General features: G+C 45.6%; 1 protein-coding gene across 2 annotated transcripts in view; it reads left to right on the top strand.

The window, feature by feature from the left end:
• Positions 1–18,708, top strand: part of MED27 (mediator complex subunit 27) — a 219,647-nt gene that overhangs the window by 50,030 nt on the left and 150,909 nt on the right. The window lies entirely within an intron of this gene.

Here is an 18,708-nt window from a genome sequence, read left to right as displayed (position 1 = left end):
TTTCGTAAGTATGTAAAGAAAATTATTGTCCTCAAAATCCAGGAGCTCTGACAGGCATTCTTAGTAGAGTGATATGTTCAGAGGGCCAGACACCATGCGTAAGACTGCTTTCAGCTGGTGGGGAATGAAAAATACTTGAGTGATGGTTTACTTCTGCCCGGGACCCATTGTGAAGGAGAAAATGTGTGTTTGCTACCTGTCAGGCTGCTGTAGACACCTGTTTAATTTGTTGGAAAGGTGAATTCTCAAAGCAGGAAGGCTTCTGAAATGCTTATTCACACTCAGACAGTTTATCACAGACTAGAAAGACGGCTCAGTGTGGGCTGCAGTCCCAAGCGCTGCCCATAAGGAGAGGGGCTTAAGGACAGGCTTTGGGAGCAGGGACGTGATGCCGGGAGGGAGGTTGGGTGGGTAGGAGGCCTGTCCTGGAGCAAGTGGAACCAGGAAAAGGAACCTTTGATGGGGGTGTTCACCATTCCTGCCGACTATCCCTGCCTGACAGGCTGTCTTAGCTTCTTGCGGTATTAAGAGCTGCAGTGGATGACTTGTTCTGTACAAAATGCTATTTGCATAGGTGGAAATGAAGAGGTGTCTTCTTGTTCATCTTATCATTTGGGTCATTAAAAAAAAAGAAGGGTTTTAAGTGAAAGTGAGAAAAGAGACAGTTCTTTGGCAGAGCCAGAAGCGGTATAACTATTTTCAACCCCATGTTCTGAAGCAACGTTGGTTACTTCGGTTCAGCTCTTTCAGAAAGAAGAAGAAGAAGAAAAATAAAACGTGTGGGCTTGAGAGGCAGTTTTGCCAAATCACAGTCCAGAGTTGAACTCAGAGTGCCACATCCTTTCTTTTCAAAAAGTTTACTTTCTTGGTAAACACGGAATGAGAACCTATAAAAAGGAGCAGAAAAGCCGTGATGCTATTTCATGAGGTGGAGACTGTCTCTCACTCCCTTGCATGTCTCTAGAATTTTTCCACTGCTTTTCCCTTTTCCATGTGCCCTTACGTTCCTTCTCTTGACTGGAGGCCGGGCGGGTCCTTGGGGCTCGTGGGCCAAGGCAGAGCAGCCTCGGGAGTCCAGTCGGCCCCGGCTTGCTGCTGACAGCCCAGTTATCAGCTCGCCCACCACAGCCACCTTCTGACGGCACCGTTCACCAGTGGAAAGAAGCTTTCTGCACCTCATTAGTTCTGCAACCTGAGTGAATTTGCAAATTAATTGATGTGTGGGAGGGACAGCATCTGCTATTATAAAAACCTTTAACTGTCGCCATAAAACTTGAAATAAAATTGTTACTATAGTAAACTAATAGTGCCCAGTTGATGAAACACATTTTGTAGTGAGCAGGGGCTTAAGGTTTTTAGGACCTGCTTAACTGAGGCTCTGGTTTTGTTTTGTTTTTTTCTATAGTTTCTTATAGTTTTTATTTTCATCAAAGGAATACAAGAAGGTGAATAAGTAAGCCTACCAGATTTATAGCACAAGCATTTGTCCTTTGTCTGCCTGTTCCACAAGCCAGTCCCTGGAGGGAACTCCTTTAAACTCTTTTAGGTGTTTCTTTGGATCCCTGCCTGCATTTTTCTAAACAGCTTGTCTGGACTGCTGTCTTAGATGTCATCTGTTGACTTCAGTATGGAGGATGAAGATTTAACCCGCATATCCCACCTTCTCCCCATCAGTTTGCTTTAGTTAATATTCAAGTTTTACACTGTTTCACGGCTATGGAGTGTTCACAGCCGAGCCGTATGGTATACCACGATTGCTGTTCCTTTCTGTGCAGACAGAGGGAGGGGGGCTGTCTCGCTTTCCAAAGGGCAGGGCTGTTCCCCCGTTTTCAGTTGTCCCTGAGCCTCCCTGGGGCAGCCTCTCCTGAATTCTGATGGGAGTAGGGATCTGTGTTGACAGAAGACTTAACCATCCACCTTGTTTATGTTCCTACCCCACATCCGGCCTTCTGCCATCCTGGGTGCCTCCACTTCCTTAGTCTTTGCAAATATCGCCCTCCAGTTCCCTTTGCTCTTTCTTGACTTCTACCCGCCTAGCCTCCCTAACCCTGCTTCCCTCGTTCTCCCCGCTGCCAGGCAGCCAGTGGAAGTTGCAACACACTGCTCTTGGCTGAGGTAGTTCTGGTCGGTGCCTTGTATCTTCTGAAATTTAGTTGACATCTTCCCTGTTGGTCTCCTCTCCTAGTCTCTTTATCCTTGTGAGTTCACACTCTGCTGTCATTTCTGTGGTTTGGGATGAGAGTGTAGGGAATGTGACTGTTCATGCTTACCGTGTGCAACAGGAAGACCTGGCTCCTGTAGGAAACATTTTGGTTTCTGACACATGGGCTTCCAGCATCTTAACTTAGTATTTTAAAAGCACATTTTGATGCAGTGGACTTCTGTTTTCCATGAGGGGTCTCTTTTTTCACTGCGTGCTTCTAAGAAATTTGCGCAGACGCTTGCGCATGGCTGACCTGAAGTAGAGTAGCATGTCTCTGCGCCACTCATCTGCTTTCTGAGAGGATCTGTCTGATGCTAGCATTTCATTATGTAGCTGCAAAGAGAGATGATAAAACACTGAGTTCTTGGGAAGAAGAGACTGACCTTTTCCCCCTCTTTTACCTACAAGCTGGTTTTAAAACCTCTTTCTCAGCAGAGCTCTCTCATTATTTTGGCTCTCAGCAGTTAGCTTTTCCAGAGTGTACAGTTGAGGGCAGGAGTACATGGGGGATGACTACCATGTTAAAAGCTGAACTTTTCAAAGAGACTGTGACTCCATTAAAATTAGAGCCACTCTCCTTGTGCTGGGACGGGGGAGGGCCAGCAGTGCTCTAGTGAGGGGCTGAGGGATGCTGTCCCCAGGAGGAAGCGTGGCTCTGGAGCCAGTGCACAGGGCCCTTCTTGGAATGCCGGTGGAGTGCCGGGTCAGGCCCTCACCAGGCCTGTGCCGTCTTGAACAGACGGACCACATTATGGGCTGAATGTTTGTATCCCCGCTGGATGTCTTACATTGAAGCCCTAATGTTAACCTCAAAACGATTGTATTAGGAGGCAGGGCCTTTTAAGATGATTAAGTTAGATGAGGTCATGAGAGTCGGGCCTCCATAATGAGATAGATATCTTTACTAAAAGAGGCAGAGGGACCTGAGTGCTGTGAGTACACAGAGAACAGGTCCCATGAACCCATGGGGAGGTGGTGGCCAAGTGCAGGCTGGAAAGAAAGCCTTCACTGGGAGCCAAGTTTGCTGGCGCCTGGATCTTGGCCTTCTCAGCCTCGTGTGTGTGTGCGTGTGCGTGCAATCGTGTCTGACTCTTTGCGACCCCAGGAACTGTAGCCCACCAGGGTATGTGTGTGTTCAGTCGTGTCTGACTTCTTTGCGACCCCAGGAACTATAACCCACCAGGCTCCTCTAATACTGGAGTGTGTTGTCATTTCCTACTCCAAGGGCTCTTCCCAACCCAGGAATCGAACCCATGTCTCTTGCATTGGCAGGCAGACTCCTTACCACTGAGCCACCTGGGAAGCCCCTCAACCTCTAGAAGTATGAGAAATAAGTGTCTGTTGATTAAGCCTCCCAGTCTGTGGCATTTTGTTATGGTAAGCAGAGCTGATGAAGGCAGACAGGTAGAGCCTTTTACATCTCTTTCTGTCCTTGCAAATGAGGACGTAAGCCACCAGTTTTAGCATGCTGCCTTTGAGGGATCTTTTGAGTTTTCTGTCTGGGAACTGGAGCCCATGTAAACCCACTTTTCTTGACCTATGTGCCACCTTTAGCAACAGCTGGCACATAGGAGCCTATGTACTTTGATCTACAACTTTTGGATACCTCTCCCCCCCGTTTTTTTTGCAAGGGTAATGCAAAATGCAGCTCACAGGCCTGTCTCACACCTTATTAAAACATCATTTCCCCTGCCTTGTTCCCAGATCTCTGTGCTTAATCATAGAAAGGCAGCTTGTTCAAATATACATTTCCTCTTGTTTGGAAAGTTCTGTTGGCTTGTCTTCCTTCTCACCCTGCCTGCATATTTTGTAACCCTGCCTCACGGAGGCTGTTCTTATTAAATATCAAAATTTGCTCATTGGAAAGTTACTTGTAAACTTAATTAACTCTCTGTCAGTGGTTGAGTTAACTTTCTCCCTTTAATTTCAGCCTCCTTGGTCATGGTTTTCCTTACTCTGACCTGTGCCTGTTAAAGACTTGGTAAATAGTTTTGAAATGCCAGTTGGTGATATATGGGCCTCTTTAGCATTTCTTTGATTTATGTGCAGTGCTGTGGAAAAAGGCAAAGAAAGCAAATTATATGGCAAAAAATGTTGCCAATCTTCACTTTTTTACTCGTAGTTTTAAAAAGTACACTTATCAATCACATCTGATGGATTTTCTTTTTTATAAAGATTGAAAATTTAACTATTTGAAGACTCTTGCAGTGCAGGTTTTGTGTCTGCTTAATCAAGTGCAGTTCAGAGCTTGGGGTAGAGTCTCAGAATTCAGAAGCTCTTTCAAGTCTCTGCTGTGTGTCCTGCTAGGACACTCTTCAACAATATATGCTGGAAACAGATTTTTTAAAATAGATGTCGGAATCTTCTTGACAGTGGAAACATTTTGCATTCATGTTTCAAACCCTGAATCTGTGCAGTGGGCCAACAAGAGTTGTATCTTTAGAGTAGCTAATTGGGACTGGTCTGAGGTTTCCCTGTGTAGCAGATCACAGCGAGTTCCAAGTAGAGACTGACTTCTCCAATCAGTGAGTCGACAAATATTTTTTAGATTGTCCTGTGAAGTGAAGTGGCTCAGTGGTGTCTGACTCTTTGTGACCCCATGGACTGTAGCCTACCAGGCTCCTCTGTCTATGGGATTTTCCAGGCAAGAATACTGGAGAACCCCATAGACAGAGGAGCCTGGTGGGCTACAGTCCATGGGGTCACAAAGAGTCAGACACGACTGGCCACTTCACTTCACAGGACAATCTAAAATATATTTGTCGACTCACTGATTGGAGAAGTCAGTCTCTACTTGGAACTCGCTGTGAATCTGCTACACAGGGAAACCTCAGACCAGTCACAATTAGCTACTCTAAAGATACAAACTCTAGATTGTCCTATAGGTGGATTCAAATTCCAGTGTGTCTGAGCTGCCTGGGTGGCTTCTTACAGTGTTCATTCCTGGGCTCCCTGGTAGAAATTCCAATCCAGCAGATTTAAGGTGGGGCTGTGGAACTTGCATTTTTGGGGGGCATTCTGTAGGTGACTCGAGCTTCCCAGGTGGCACGAGTGGCAAAGAACCCACCTGCCCATGCAGGAGACATAAGAGATGTGGGTTTGATCCCTGAGTTGGAAAGATTCCCCTCTAATATTCTTGCCTGGAGAATTCCATGAACAGAGGAGCCTGGTGGGCTACAGTCCATGGGGACAGAGTCGGGCATGACTGGAGCAACTTGAGCACGCACGCACTGTAGGTGGTTCTGGTGCAGATGGCTCGGGCTGTGTTGAAAAATGACCGGAGGACTCTAGTGCCCTTTGTTTGTACCACTCCCAGGCCTGATGTCCTCAGGGGCACCCCTCCCCAATCGTCTACCAAATAAAGTCCACAGAGGGTGTAAAAAATCCATACTGCTTGGGAGGGTATGGATTTTTAATTTGTGTAGGCCGGGTGTGTGGGTCTGGCTGGGCACAGTTCCCTGCGATGCCTCCGTGCCTCTTCTGAGTGTTTTCTTATTTCTTCATTCATTCGTCCAGTACTTACTGAGCTATAGCTGTGTGCCAGGCACTGTTCTGGGTGTTGGGGCCACAGCAGTGATGGGGAGAGCCGGGGTCTGGGTTTCAGGGGCGCTTTCATATCCAGTTAGTGTGTGTTGTTGGCGGGCGAGGGGTAGAGTGGGGAACAGATACACTAAACCCAGAAAGAAGCAGTGTGTGTCAAATACCTCTTTGGATTTACTGCCGTGATTAACGTGAGAGCCTGTGGTGTGATGAGATGACCTCCAAGAAGGCGAAGTTCAGGTTGAGACTTGAGTGATGCGAAGTCGGAAGTGCTGCCCAGCCCTCTTGCCACTGCATGCCCTAGGTCCACAGCTCCTCCTCCAGAGCTTCCGCGTCTGTGTTCTGGATTTGGAATGTTCTGGGTTTTTGAAAGGTAGTGTGGTTCATATACCACGAAGTTCTCCGGCAGGGTCTGGGACAGTACCCTGTAACCAAATGTTGTGTAGCAAGACGTTTGACTGTTCACACTAAGTGAGATAAATTAAGATGTAAACAGACTCAATCAGTTCGTGTCAGTTTTTGCTGCCATAGAAAATTTGGCGCCTATATTGATGAGAAAGCTTTTGACTTTCAGAACTTTTTATACACTTTTATATTGCCATATATATATCGTGGCTCTGTAATGCCAGCTCCTCGTCCACCCTTCATTTCTCTGGTGTGAGAAGGCACTCACTGGGTGAAGGGGGGTGTGTGCACGTTTGCAGCGGGCAGGGGCCTGGGTGAGACGCGTTCCTGTCTGCTGAGGGCCTGTCTGTGGATTCATTGGCTCTCTCCGCTTCCCTGGGAGCCTCACAGCAGACCCATATTAACTGAGTGGGAAAGGCTAAGCTGGGGAGGAGGGGAGGCCATGGAGCCCCACCGTCCTCCCACTCTGCAGGGCCTTCTGCATGAAGGTGATTCAGAGTCCAGATTCCCTCCATACTCGCGTTTAGTTCAGGTCTCCTGGAGCTGTCCCCGGCTGCTTATGTATTCATCTATTCATTTACTTTAAAAAACACTTTGATACAAGGGTTTGTTTAAAAAAAGCAAAGCAAAAAGGAAATAAAAATGAAAATCCTTCCGGAGAACATGCCAAGTTCTGGAGAAGCCATCGAGTGTTGTGGTTGCAGAGCAGGAACTCTGGGGCCAAGCTGTCCAGATTCCAGGCCTTAACGGCTCCATGACCTTGAGCAAGCCACTTACCATCTGTGGCTCCATTTTCCTCATCTGTAAAATAGAGCTAATAGTACCCGCCTCATAAGGTGGTTGTATAGATTAATTAAGTGAATTAGAGTAAAACCTAGTTACAGCGCGCCCTATGTATACAGTGTGTGTGCTCAGTCGTTCAGTCTTGTCTGACTCTTTGTGGCCCGTGTGGACTGTAGCCCACTAGGCTCCTCTGTCCGTGGGATTCTCCAGGAAAGGATACTGGCGTGGGTTGCCATTTCCTCCTCCAGGGGATCTTCCTCACCCAGGGTTCAAAACCACATCTCTTGCGTCTGCTGCACTAGCAGGCAGGTTCTTTACCACTAGCGCCACCCGGGAAGCCCGTTGTGTACTTTGGCTCCTGTTGTTATTGTGGTGCTGAGCACTGTTCTAGACACGGGGGACCTAGCAGTGAAGACTAGGGAGCTCTGTGGAGCTCTTAGCTGCTCTCGTGGATCTTGTATTCTAGGCAAGTCTTGCCCCTCTAAAAGCAGAGAATATTTCGTTTTACATCCATCCATGTCTAGCACTATACTCGGCATCCATCAAGTCATCCCATTCTCAGCAAGGATTTATTGAACATCCGTGCAGACCCCTCTGCCAAGCCTGTGAGGCTTGTTCAACGATGTGAGACAGTGTGGCAAAGACAGATACACAAAAAACCATACTCTAGGGTAGAGTGATCAGCCCTGTAAAAGGTGCTGCAGAAAGACTTCTGGACTGGCTTGCACGAGCTTCAGCTCTTCTCAGCTTCTACCTGCCAAGTGCTTAAGGGAAAAGGCACCGTATTTATCCGAGTATCCTATAACGGAAGGAGACACTAGGTGTGGCACCAGTTGCCTGTTATTTTCCCGTCTCTGGTCCCGGTGGAAGCCGCTTCCGAACATCTGGTTGGATGTAGCTGATGGCAGATGTGTTGTTAGTGTTTCTTCTCGGACATTCCTGGCTGCCTGCTGCTGATCCCCATTTTGGTTATTGGACTTGTTCTTCATAGCACAATTCGGAGTTTCAGTAGGGCTGCAAAGCATCATAGAATTAAATAACCAACTAGTCCATCCGAGTAACCCGTTTTGTATCAGAGGCTCAGCCCTCTGTGGTCCTGCCATCCCTGTACACTCCCCAGCCCAGATCCACCCAGAAACAGGCCTGTTTTTCATCAGCTCATCTCTGAGGCTTTTCCTCAGAGGCAGGCCTGGCTCCGTCACCCCTCACACTCATGTTTGTGGCTCAGCAAGCTCAGCCGAGTGACCACCGCAGCAGACATTCCTTGCGTCTGAATTTTGTGCCAGCCACTTTGCTCAGTGCTTTCACATGCTTAGTTTTCACTGACTCCAAGCACCTGACTGTGCTTTTGCTTCTTGAAACTCCAGGTTGCTTCTAGGGTAATCGTGTGGTGTCTAGTAGCAGTATTATCTGTGATAGAAGAGAAGAGAAAACGGAGACTCCGGGAAGTTGAATAATTCACCTGAGGTCACAGTTGGTTAAGCGGAGGCTTGACGGTTTATATTCAGGTAGTTGACTATGTACCTACACTCTTAATGGATTAAGAAACTGTGCCTCAGGCCTGTTGATCAGTAGAAATAAACTGATGTGGCATTCATTTTAAACCAAAAACATACCTATCGTATGTGTGACTTTTGCCTTTCTTTTTCCCTCCAAAAGAAAATATCTTTGTGCCACATTTATCATAAGAAAATCCTGCATTGACTCCGCCTTTTACCTTTTCTCATATTTCCTCAGTCAGAACTTAAACCAACAGAAAACCTTCAGTCGTCCAATAAAGAAGGAAACAAGTACAGTTCAGTCCACCCTCTGTATCCATGGGTTCTGCCTCCTCAGATTCAACCAACTGCAGAGAGAAAATATTTGGGAAGAAAAATTCCAGAAAGTCCCAAAAAGTAAAACTTGAATTTGCTGTCACTGGCAACTATTCACATAGAATCTGCCTTGTTCTTATAACTACTTACATAACATGTACATTGTATTAGGTGTTATTATACAAGTAACCTAGAGATGGTTTAAAGTATCCAGGAGGATGTGTGTAGGTTATATGCAAATGCTGCACCGTTTACGTAAGGGACTTAAGCGTCTGCGGAGCTTGGTACCCACCTCAGGTCCTAGATCTAATCACCCGCAGATACCTAGGGACAGCTGTGCTCAGGGAGTCTGGAGAGAGACTTTGATCTTCCTGTGCTGAGTTCTTTGTCAGCTGCCTGAGAAGTACTCTATAGCTTTCTCGTTTAGTGCATCAAGGTTGAGCCTAGTTTCTGGCCATTTTGATTGTTCATCGCTTTAAAACCAGTCTCCACAGTCTCCTGGAAGGAGCTTCTGCATGGATCCTCTCACTGCCTCTGTGTGGAGTGCTTCCCGTGTTTCCCCAGGCCCTGTACAGCTGTCCTGGGTTCTGTGGAGAGTTTTATGCAGAGTCGACGACAAGGCATCGCAGTGTAATGGATTCCTTTCCTTGTTTGTACAAGAAGAACCAGGCTGGGGCGCCTCCTCAGTATACCTGCTGGTTCAGAACAGCCTGAAGGGGGGGCATTTTTTCCTTTTTCCATTACACTTGCCAGTTCTGACATGTTTAGAGTGATGCTGTTTGATTAAAAGAAGTGAAGTGAAAGTCGCTCAGTCGTGTCCAACTCTTTGCGACCCCATGGACTATACAGTCCATGGAATTCTCCAGGCCAGAATACTGGAGTGGGTAGCCTTTCCCTTCTCCAGGGGATCTTCCCAACCCAGGGATTGAACGCAGGTCTCCTGCATTGTGGGCAGGTTCTTTACCAGCTGAGCCACAAAGGAAGCCCAAGAACACTGGAGTGGGTAGCCTATCCCTTCTCCAGCAGATCTTCCCAACCCAGAAATTGAACCGGGGTCTCCTGCACTGCAGGCGGATTCTTTACCAGCTGAGCTATGAGGGAGCCCTCATTAAAAGGCAGTACTTTTACTCAGTTGTGAACATTCTCCTTCCTGCTATTGTTGGAAGAAGTGAATTTGAGGGCATAGTCACTTCTGATAGTCACAAGACCAACTCTGTCTGTTCCGGGATGCTGGGCCCTGTGCTGCAGTCTTCTGCATGCATCATAGCACTTCATTTCTACCACTGAACCTTCCATTTCTTCATCTGCAAAAGGAGGCTGCCATACCTCTCTCCATGGGGTTGTTGTGCCATAACGAAAAAACACTGTTAAGTCTGCTTTAGGGAGTATGCTCAGTCAACAAAGGAACAGCTTTGTCCTTGTGAGAGAAAAAGGATCCCCCCACCCCTCATTATTGGACTGAGGAAGAAACAGGCTCAGAGGGGAGAGAAAACACCCAGAGATGCCCGGGATCTCTTGTGCTGAAGCTGAGGTTTGAACTCAGGGCCATCTGATTACAAAGCTCGTCCCCCTACGCGGTGGCCACACTGCCTTTGGAGTTTCAACCTTTCTGCCAGAGTACAAAGGAAAGTACTTGCCTCCTTAGACTTATTGCCCCTTAAGCCACCTGACCTTGTTGCTCCTATTCCTGAAAGGAAAAGGCATTTGTTAAAAATGATCAGTAAAAAAAAATGCATCTTCCTGAATGTTTTCTTCTGTTTCCTGATTCCTGCTCTCACAGGCCTTTGACCTGAGCAGCTCACTGTTTCTTTCCTTCCACTCCTGTTATTCTCAGCTTGTCTGACATCACAGTTATAATCTTTTAGTCAGTGATCGTGAGCCCACTTCCTGTTCTTCCTCCTTCTGAGTCACATCTGTGCTTCCTTTCCTTCTTCCCTGCCTCCTGGCTTCATTTCCCGGGTAAGGGAGGGGTGGGGTGAGGCTGGTCAGACCCCTGATTTGGAGCCAGTTGCCTCCCAGCTGATGACTGGTTGATAGAAGCAGAAGAAGCTGATGGGGGCTGCTTTTGATAGTCATTGAAATGATGCTTAAAGCAGAAATGAGCATTTCATGACATGAGATAAATTAAGAGTTAAACTGTCCAACTACATCTAAGCTGACTTTGAGCACATAGGAATCATTTTTTCTACCTATATAAGAAGTTTATAATAATCTAATTGGAATTTAAAATTGATCAGATTGATCATTTTTTTAAAAAATTATGTTTACTAGTTTCTTGACTGAAGTCTTTTCAGTGATAACTCGGCAAAAGATTAATGCTCAGAAGTCAGTGGCTCGAATCAAGACATGGAAGTGTCCAGGGATTTTCACGTTACTCATTTCTCAGTTGGAACCCCCCCCCCCCATTTTCTTTTCAGGGAGGAAGAGGGAAAAAGAAATAGCCAGGGACATACCTATTATATGGAAATATTCAGTTCTTCCCACAGACCTCACCTATGAATGTTTGGGGAGAATAACAAAGTAGTGTTTGTCAGCAGGCATGTGCTGCTTGCTGGGCCTCCAGCATTGCACACTAGGTTTAATTTAGAGCAAAGAGCTAACTCATTGGGAAAGACCCTGATGCTGGGAAGGATTGATGGTAGGAGAAGGGGGCGACAGAGGATGAGATGGTTGGATGGCATCACTGGTTCAATGGACCTGAGTTTGAGCAAACTTTGGGAGATGGTGAAGGACAGGGAAGCCTGGCATGCTACAGTCCAAGGGGTTGCAAAGAGTCGGATACAGCTGAACAACTAAACAACAGTAAGGTTTTACCTAACACCCGGCCTCAGACGTCACAGAGAGCCCTTTCCCCTCTTTCGCTGCCTGAAGTGGAGACTTTTGGTGACTGGTACAATGTTTGTGTTGGATAAACATATTTAAATTTCACCAGAGCAAGTTCAGACTGCAGTTTCATAGAGAAATACAACAACATAGAATTTCAGTGTTTGAGGGACCTTCGGCGTAGTTCTAGCCATCTGTTTTAGACTTCTGACCCAGGCCTTCGGCATGCAATCAATCACAAGCTCCTACTGGGCGTTTCTGGTGGAAACACAGAGCTGATTCCGGGATGCGTGCTGCTCCCCTGCCGCTTCTCTTTTGGCCAGGAATGGAGAACGGGCTGGGACACACTTTGTGTTTGTGGGATCACGTGTGGTGTGTGAATGGATAGTGATTCTAGGGTGGTCCAAGCCTAATTGCGGATGGCCCTTCTGACACGGGCTGCTTCCTCTAGTCGGAATGCAGGTGAGCGAGACTGCCGCCACGCTGTCCTCTTCAGAGAGCGTGTTCTCATGTCACTGCCCGTTAGCTGTTAGGATGCCCTCATCAGTGCACTGTCAGACTTGCCTTGATCCTGTTCGTATTTCCTGCCTACATCTTCCTAAGTAGCCCTGTGACCTTCCCCCAAGATCCTGGTGAGCTTGGGCATTGCACTCTGGGACCCCTCAGGTACAGAGGCCGAGAGCCTGCTGTGAAATGTGAGGTGGTTCACAGGAGATGGGCAGCACCCTTGTCGGTTAGTGTTTGTAGCTCGTCTTTCCTTTTTGGCTTTCTTTTGTCTGCTTTCTCTCTCCTTCTACAAATAGTCCCTGTGATGGATGTTTTCTCCGTTTTTAGCCGCATTCACAGTTTACCTTTTAGTGAATCTGTTTGGATATCTGAGTGATAACTCTTCCGACTGATTGGCATCTTCTGTGTATGATAACATGCATACAGCTGCAGTGTAAACAGAAGCAGTTGTGGAGAAAGGTCTATTAATAAAGGTGTGAGTTCTGAAACATTCCAGAGGAACAGTTTTAAACAGGCCTAAACATTACAGATATTTAAGAAAGAGAAAGGCTGCTGTCCGTCCTCTCAATTTACTTCCTTGACAGTTTTAAAGTCTGGACATTTGAGGATTCACGTGCAGGAAGCAGAAGCCCAGACGGCCTCCGGGATGTAAATGATGCCACAGCTGAGCAGAAGCGGGCCCCTTGGTTTGGTGTCCTGCTTTCATGGGAACTGAAAGGCCTGAACCCAGCTTCCCAGTAGAGAACAAATGGGCAAATACATTGGAGGCTTCCTTCTTATGGTTTATTGATGCTGTTTTGCCCAAGTAAAGAGATCATTTACCCATGAAAGCTCAAATCTGAGGGTGTTTTTCTTTCTTTCTTTCTTTTTTTCATACTGGCTATTTGAAAGAAGCATTAGGGGATAAAAGGAGAAAAGAAGCTAATATCATTGTCTAATATTTAGATAAAAACCCAAGCAAAACAATTAGATTTATGGTATTTTTCTGTAGCTGTTTTCCTTGGCACAGATAATACCAGGCAACCTTGCTTATTTCTTTCCTTAGAGTTATGTTCAAAAGAGGAAACAGGGCTTTATTGTAAGACATGGTTCTTTCTCATTAGCTGGGAACAAAATACATTTCAATAATGAGGGGCAAAGGTCTTTGCAACTCAAAGTGGTGACGAAGTGTTCCTAGTTTTGCACAAATATTGCTTTTAGTTGAAAGCTTAATGGTTGAGGAGAAATATGACTCCTAAGTATGAGAGTGAGACTCTCACAGGAGCCGCCCCCACCCCCCAGTGCCACACATGCATATGGCAGCTTCATGGCGTGTGGCTCGATCCAGGTGTTTGTGAGTGAGTTGATCCAGGTGCTGTGTGTCCCTGGCTCGGCGCCGGGAGCCTGGTGTGCACTCTCGCCTCTTGGAAGGATTTTCAGTGCCCTTAGGCCCACCAGCTCTGGCTGTTCTGGTCAGCGCTCTGCAGGGGAAGTGGTCCTCCGTGGCTAATGTCCTTACCTGTTACTGTCATGATGTATTACAGAAATTCTCAAAGAGAATCCTAAGTAAAAACAGATTATGCATGTGGCTGCTCCTGGGCAATAAGATGACTTATAAAAACCCACGAAGCACTCCACGAGCACAGTTGCCCCCATTAGGACACTGTCAAGGCTGCTAGGAAGGTCAGATGTGTTACTGCTGAGTCTAGAAACTAGGTTTTTGACAATCTTGAGGTGTCTGTGGTTTCTCGATTCTTTTGTCTTTGAAGTTTTTGTTGCTAAATGGTATTAAAACCGTAAAGTGAGAGCATTTAGAATTTCCTCAAACTACACACCTTAGACATGACTGGAGTCAGTAGGAGGAAAAAGGCGTGTGACATGTCAGCACTGAAAGATGAGAGGGAGGGAGCAGACAGGAGCCGGCAAACGCTGGCGACTCTCCGTGCTCCTTCCCTCAGCCTTGGTTCCTGGCCTGAGAAGAAGGGCTGCGTTTCACGGCCTGAGCAGTGATAACAAATGCCGGGTCCCGCGGTTAAAAAGATGCAGCACACGGAAAACAACGGGACAAAGAATGGGAGTTGAGCCTTGAATGCCTGTTGCCCTTTAACGATGCTTGAGAGCCTGGCTGGTGCCCTCTTTACGATCAGAGTCTCCTCTCCCATAAAGTGGGGTGGAGTGGAGGTGGAGGGTGGCTTCTCTAAGCCTCCTCTCTGACGTTAGAATTCTGCGAGCAATTGGAGGACTGAAGCAATTGGAGGGCAGCCCCTATGAAGGTCTTTTCCTGACATACCTGCCGTTTTAGCGTTTAGAATAAGAGGGAGTCAGGACTCTTTCGTGGCTCTGTCATGACAGTGAACATCTGCAAAGCCGAGTCTGCTTTTGTTAGAAACCAGCCTCAAGAGGGCTGTCTGATGGAGTCGTTCTGTTCTCTAGGTTGGCTCCAGCCACAGGCCAGGCCAGCGCAGAGTCTCCAGTCGGCCAGCCCACTTGTCAGTTGACAAATCCATTAGCATCTCCTGTACTTAACGCACTACCCTGCACGCTGTAGAGAATACAGAGTTATCAGTAGTAACAAGGCTGTGTCCTCACGGTATGTCTCCCTCGTGGCCAGCTTCACTCCTGGCCCAAGAAAGAACACCAGGCCTCCCTACCTGGATGCCACGTCCCAGAGACAGGAGCTCTGTGCAGGGAGGAGGCATGGGGCCCTCCAGCCCTTGATCTCTTCTTCCCCTCCTGTGGGCCCCCTGCACTCAGGCAGCCAAAATTTATCATAGCTTGGCTCTATCACATTCTTCATCCAGAGGGTTTAGTTACTAGAAGTACCAATGTGTCTTCCTAGCGTTCTTAGGAACCTATATGTAATTCTGTGTAAAGTGATTTTTTTTTAATGGAGTTGAAATGCCTTAAGGTTAAGGAGAACTCTGTCGTTGCTGTTTTTAACTTGCTCTCCCCTTCCCCAAAGAAGCCTTTGATGGAAAAGAAAATAATGATTTTCATGATAGGAAGAATCAAACCTTGATTGAGCTGGCTTATAAATTTTGAGATTTTTGAATGTCAGTTTTCTTAAAGTGGGATTCAGGCCATATGGCACGGGGAGGACCATGTTGCTTATGAATAGATGCTATACCCCGGACCCCAGGGGGGATTCTAGCAAACACATCAGCTTTTAAGTTCTAGCCTGATCGAATGCCAGTGGCTTAATTGGTATATTGAATGTGATCAGTGGGATGAATTTCCTGTTTTCTTCTCAAACTTCTGTCTATTGTAAAACATCCTTTATTTATCTTGGAGCAGGTAGAGCATTCAGAATAGTGTGGAACATGGAAAACAAGTTGGAGGACTAACTAAGGGGACCATTGCTCACTTCATTTTCTGAACCTGAGATTTAAATCAGAAACTTTGCATTTGAGTTCTGTTTTTAAAATAATTTCCTTTCATATTGTTTCCTCTCAGTCTGTTTTGTCATTTGTAATTTGAAGCATATTAAAGCTAACTGGATTTGAGCCTCAATAATTTAGACTTTAAAAATAAAGACCTTAGGCTATCCAGAGGAGAAGGGTTTGCTGTTGTATGAAATTGTAGGGACATTACTCCACCAGTTTTTGGTGAAGCCAAATACCCTCGTGATGTATTTAGAAGCCTAGAGCTTGGAATTAAACTTCAGAGCTCTTGGGTCCTTGGAGAAAACATAATGCAAATGAGCCGTGTAAGATCACACAGCTTTTATTAGGAGCAGGTCCAGCAGCACGTTCTAGAGACTCTTAGTCTGTACGTTGGAATTCACCAGGACCTGATCACATTCTACACTTGTGCATGTCTAATATTACTAAAATAGCATTTATTCAGTAAATCAAGGTTTTCCTAATTCGAAGCGGTGTTTCCCTCAAATCATTATGAGGTGTTGAAAATATCGCAGGCAGAGAGCTAATTAGTAGGTATAATTGATTAGAAAAGGTTTTAGGTTGAGAACTGACCAAAAAATATGACATTTGTTATAGAAAGTAGAAGTTTGACATGAACAGATAGGTTTCTCTTGGAACCGAGAAATTTGCTCTCAAAATTCAGAGAACATGGAAATAGCTAGGACTGCCAAGCAACAGGCAATAAAGACCCCCTTCCCCCAGCTGGCCACACAGCACTCCCATTCCCCCAGCTGCGAGACGTGGAAGTTCACAGAATGGACTATTTCTCTCCCACTTTCATTTTACTCTTGCTGGTTAGTGGAGAAATGATCTTGGATAGAAAAATCACATTATAACTTTGATAAGTTGCCTTTTGAAATAGAGGTGTTTCCATGCCACAGACATTTGGAGCAAAGTATGTTTATTGAAATATATTTTTATAGAAAATATTACCGAACCTGTAATTGAACACGTATGGCAGTATTTTGAGGAGTGATATGTTCTTAATGTTAATTTGTGGATTAGCTCTGAACTCCCTTCTGCTGTTTTAAAACCTTTGGCTGAGTGAACATTTTCCAAGAGTCTTTGCAGATCTATGCAGTGTTTCATGGAATAGAGTATTTAGTGCTTAAATAATGTATAAATCCAGTTGGACAGGAGCTGCCTGTCAGTTTTATTAACTTTGACCTTTTCTCCCATTATAAAGATGCTTCGGTAAATATTTAATGGGCCCCTTATAGATCTTGACAGTCGGAGCTGTGTTCCTGGAAACTGGGAACCGTATATATGATTAACAAATGTCGCTTAATCACTGTGAGTCAGCTTTCAAGGGCAGGTTTTGTTCTGGGAGAAGAAAACTCCTTCCATCTCCATGTGCTCTCGGGTGTGGCGTACATTGAGAGCATCCAAGATGGTAGAAGTCTCATCGGAACCCTGGGAAAGACAGGCAGCAGCTAGCATGCATTTCTGCTGTTTGGGGGTTTTTGTTTGTTTGAGCAAATGATCAAAATGATGCCAGGTGGACAAAATCACCCTGCCACTCTGCATAGTTAGCAGGACTCTTCCACTCAAAAGAGTCAGCAGGGCTGGAATGGCTGAGCTTGCATGGACCCTAATAAGATACAAAGGAGAAGGAGAGCCAGAAGGAGAGATGGTTCCTGGAGCCAGGAGGGTCCCCTGCCAAGCTGTCTTTCCCTTTAATTCCATAAAGCCCCATGCATATTGCACTCATTGCAAATTCTGGTGGGGAGGATCGAAACCCAAGTAGCTGACATTTTGAAACATTGTCTTTCAAACTTGTACTGTCCCTTGCTTCCATTGATTTCCCATTTAAGAAATCTGTAGGAGAAAAATAAATTTGAGCAAAATTCATTGGTCTGCGATGAGTTGTTAGAGCCAAATTATACCCCCCTTTTTCCACCTCGAGAAGAGCTCCATTTTTATTATGAATGTGATATGTCTCTGTCTTGTATTGTGCAGCCATAAGCCTCCCATAGCAAATCGACCAAGTAAATCAAGAGCCTGTTAAAAAGCAATATGGATGCTCCAAACACAGACATTTCGGTCTTTCCTGGGTCACTGGATATCTTCATTTTTATAGCCACTTTCAAGAAGCAGATCATTTCAATTGGTTGTGTTTTCTTTCACTCTCTGTTTGTGTGCAGCCCAGTGGCTTTACGGGAGGCCATTTATTTTTCAGGACGTTATTACCCTTTGCATCCAGGGCCCAACCCCTTTTATATGGTGGTCACCAATTTCATTACCGTGAGCTGTAATGTAGCTGACTCTGCAAAGGAAATCTATCCATGGAGGAGCATTTTGAAAAGAAGTTCAGAGCTGCAGAATGAATTACTATTTGTATATTCAGTTAATTCTAAATAAATGTTTGAAAGTCCTTGCTTAATTTGAGGAGGAAAAAAGAAACATGTTGGATGTTATAAATGTTCTCAATCCAAGTTTCTTAGCTTGGTATTTTCAAGTTCGAATGTTTTATTTACATCTGTTTAAAATTGGGATACCTTTCAAGGATAATTTTGTTATAGAGATGGATGACAACTCTTCACATCTAAAGTACAAAAGTATGGGATTTAAAAAGGAAAATGGGTGTCACTGTCCCGTGTCCAATTGGAGATAAGCTTCATTTGGTACTGAGCGAGAGTGTGAGCTGTATTGTAAATCAAAAGGTCCTGATGATCGGAGTTGAGGGCAGGGGGAGACTCCTGCGTGGGGCACAGGGGAACTTTCTGCAGTGATGGAGGCAGCGGTGTCACAGGCGTATGTTATCAAGACGTCACCACACTGGACACCAAAATGTATGCACTTATTTTATATGAATTATAACTCAATTATAACTTTTTTTTAAAAGTCCTGTTTGGTTTAGAACTAGGCAGTATTATTTCTCTTTTCCAATAGAGAAAGTCTAGAGAAGTAAAATGATCTGTCCTGAGTAACCTCGAAGCTCAGCAGTTTGTCAGAACAAAGCGAACGATGCTGGCTCTGAGCCTGCTTAGCGTCTGCCGCGTCCTCGCTTGTGTTGTTCCAACTGCGTGTGGATGGAGTGGCATTAACTTCTTCAGTGAGTTCTCTTCAGTGAGCCTGTATCCATTTGTGTACATTGTCATGAGATACATTCCTGTGCTTATTTTTGTGATCGATACTTGTATCTTAGCCACTAGGAACAACAGCCCAGCTGTATGTTTGAATCTGTTTATGATCAGCCTGTTGTGCTCCTCTTGACCACAGTGGTCTGTGA

Source organism: Oryx dammah, unplaced genomic scaffold (assembly GCF_014754425.2).
Source record: "Oryx dammah isolate SB20612 unplaced genomic scaffold, SCBI_Odam_1.1 HiC_scaffold_25, whole genome shotgun sequence".
Taxonomy (NCBI): domain Eukaryota; kingdom Metazoa; phylum Chordata; class Mammalia; order Artiodactyla; family Bovidae; genus Oryx; species Oryx dammah.
This window is presented reverse-complemented; position numbering and strand designations above follow the sequence as displayed.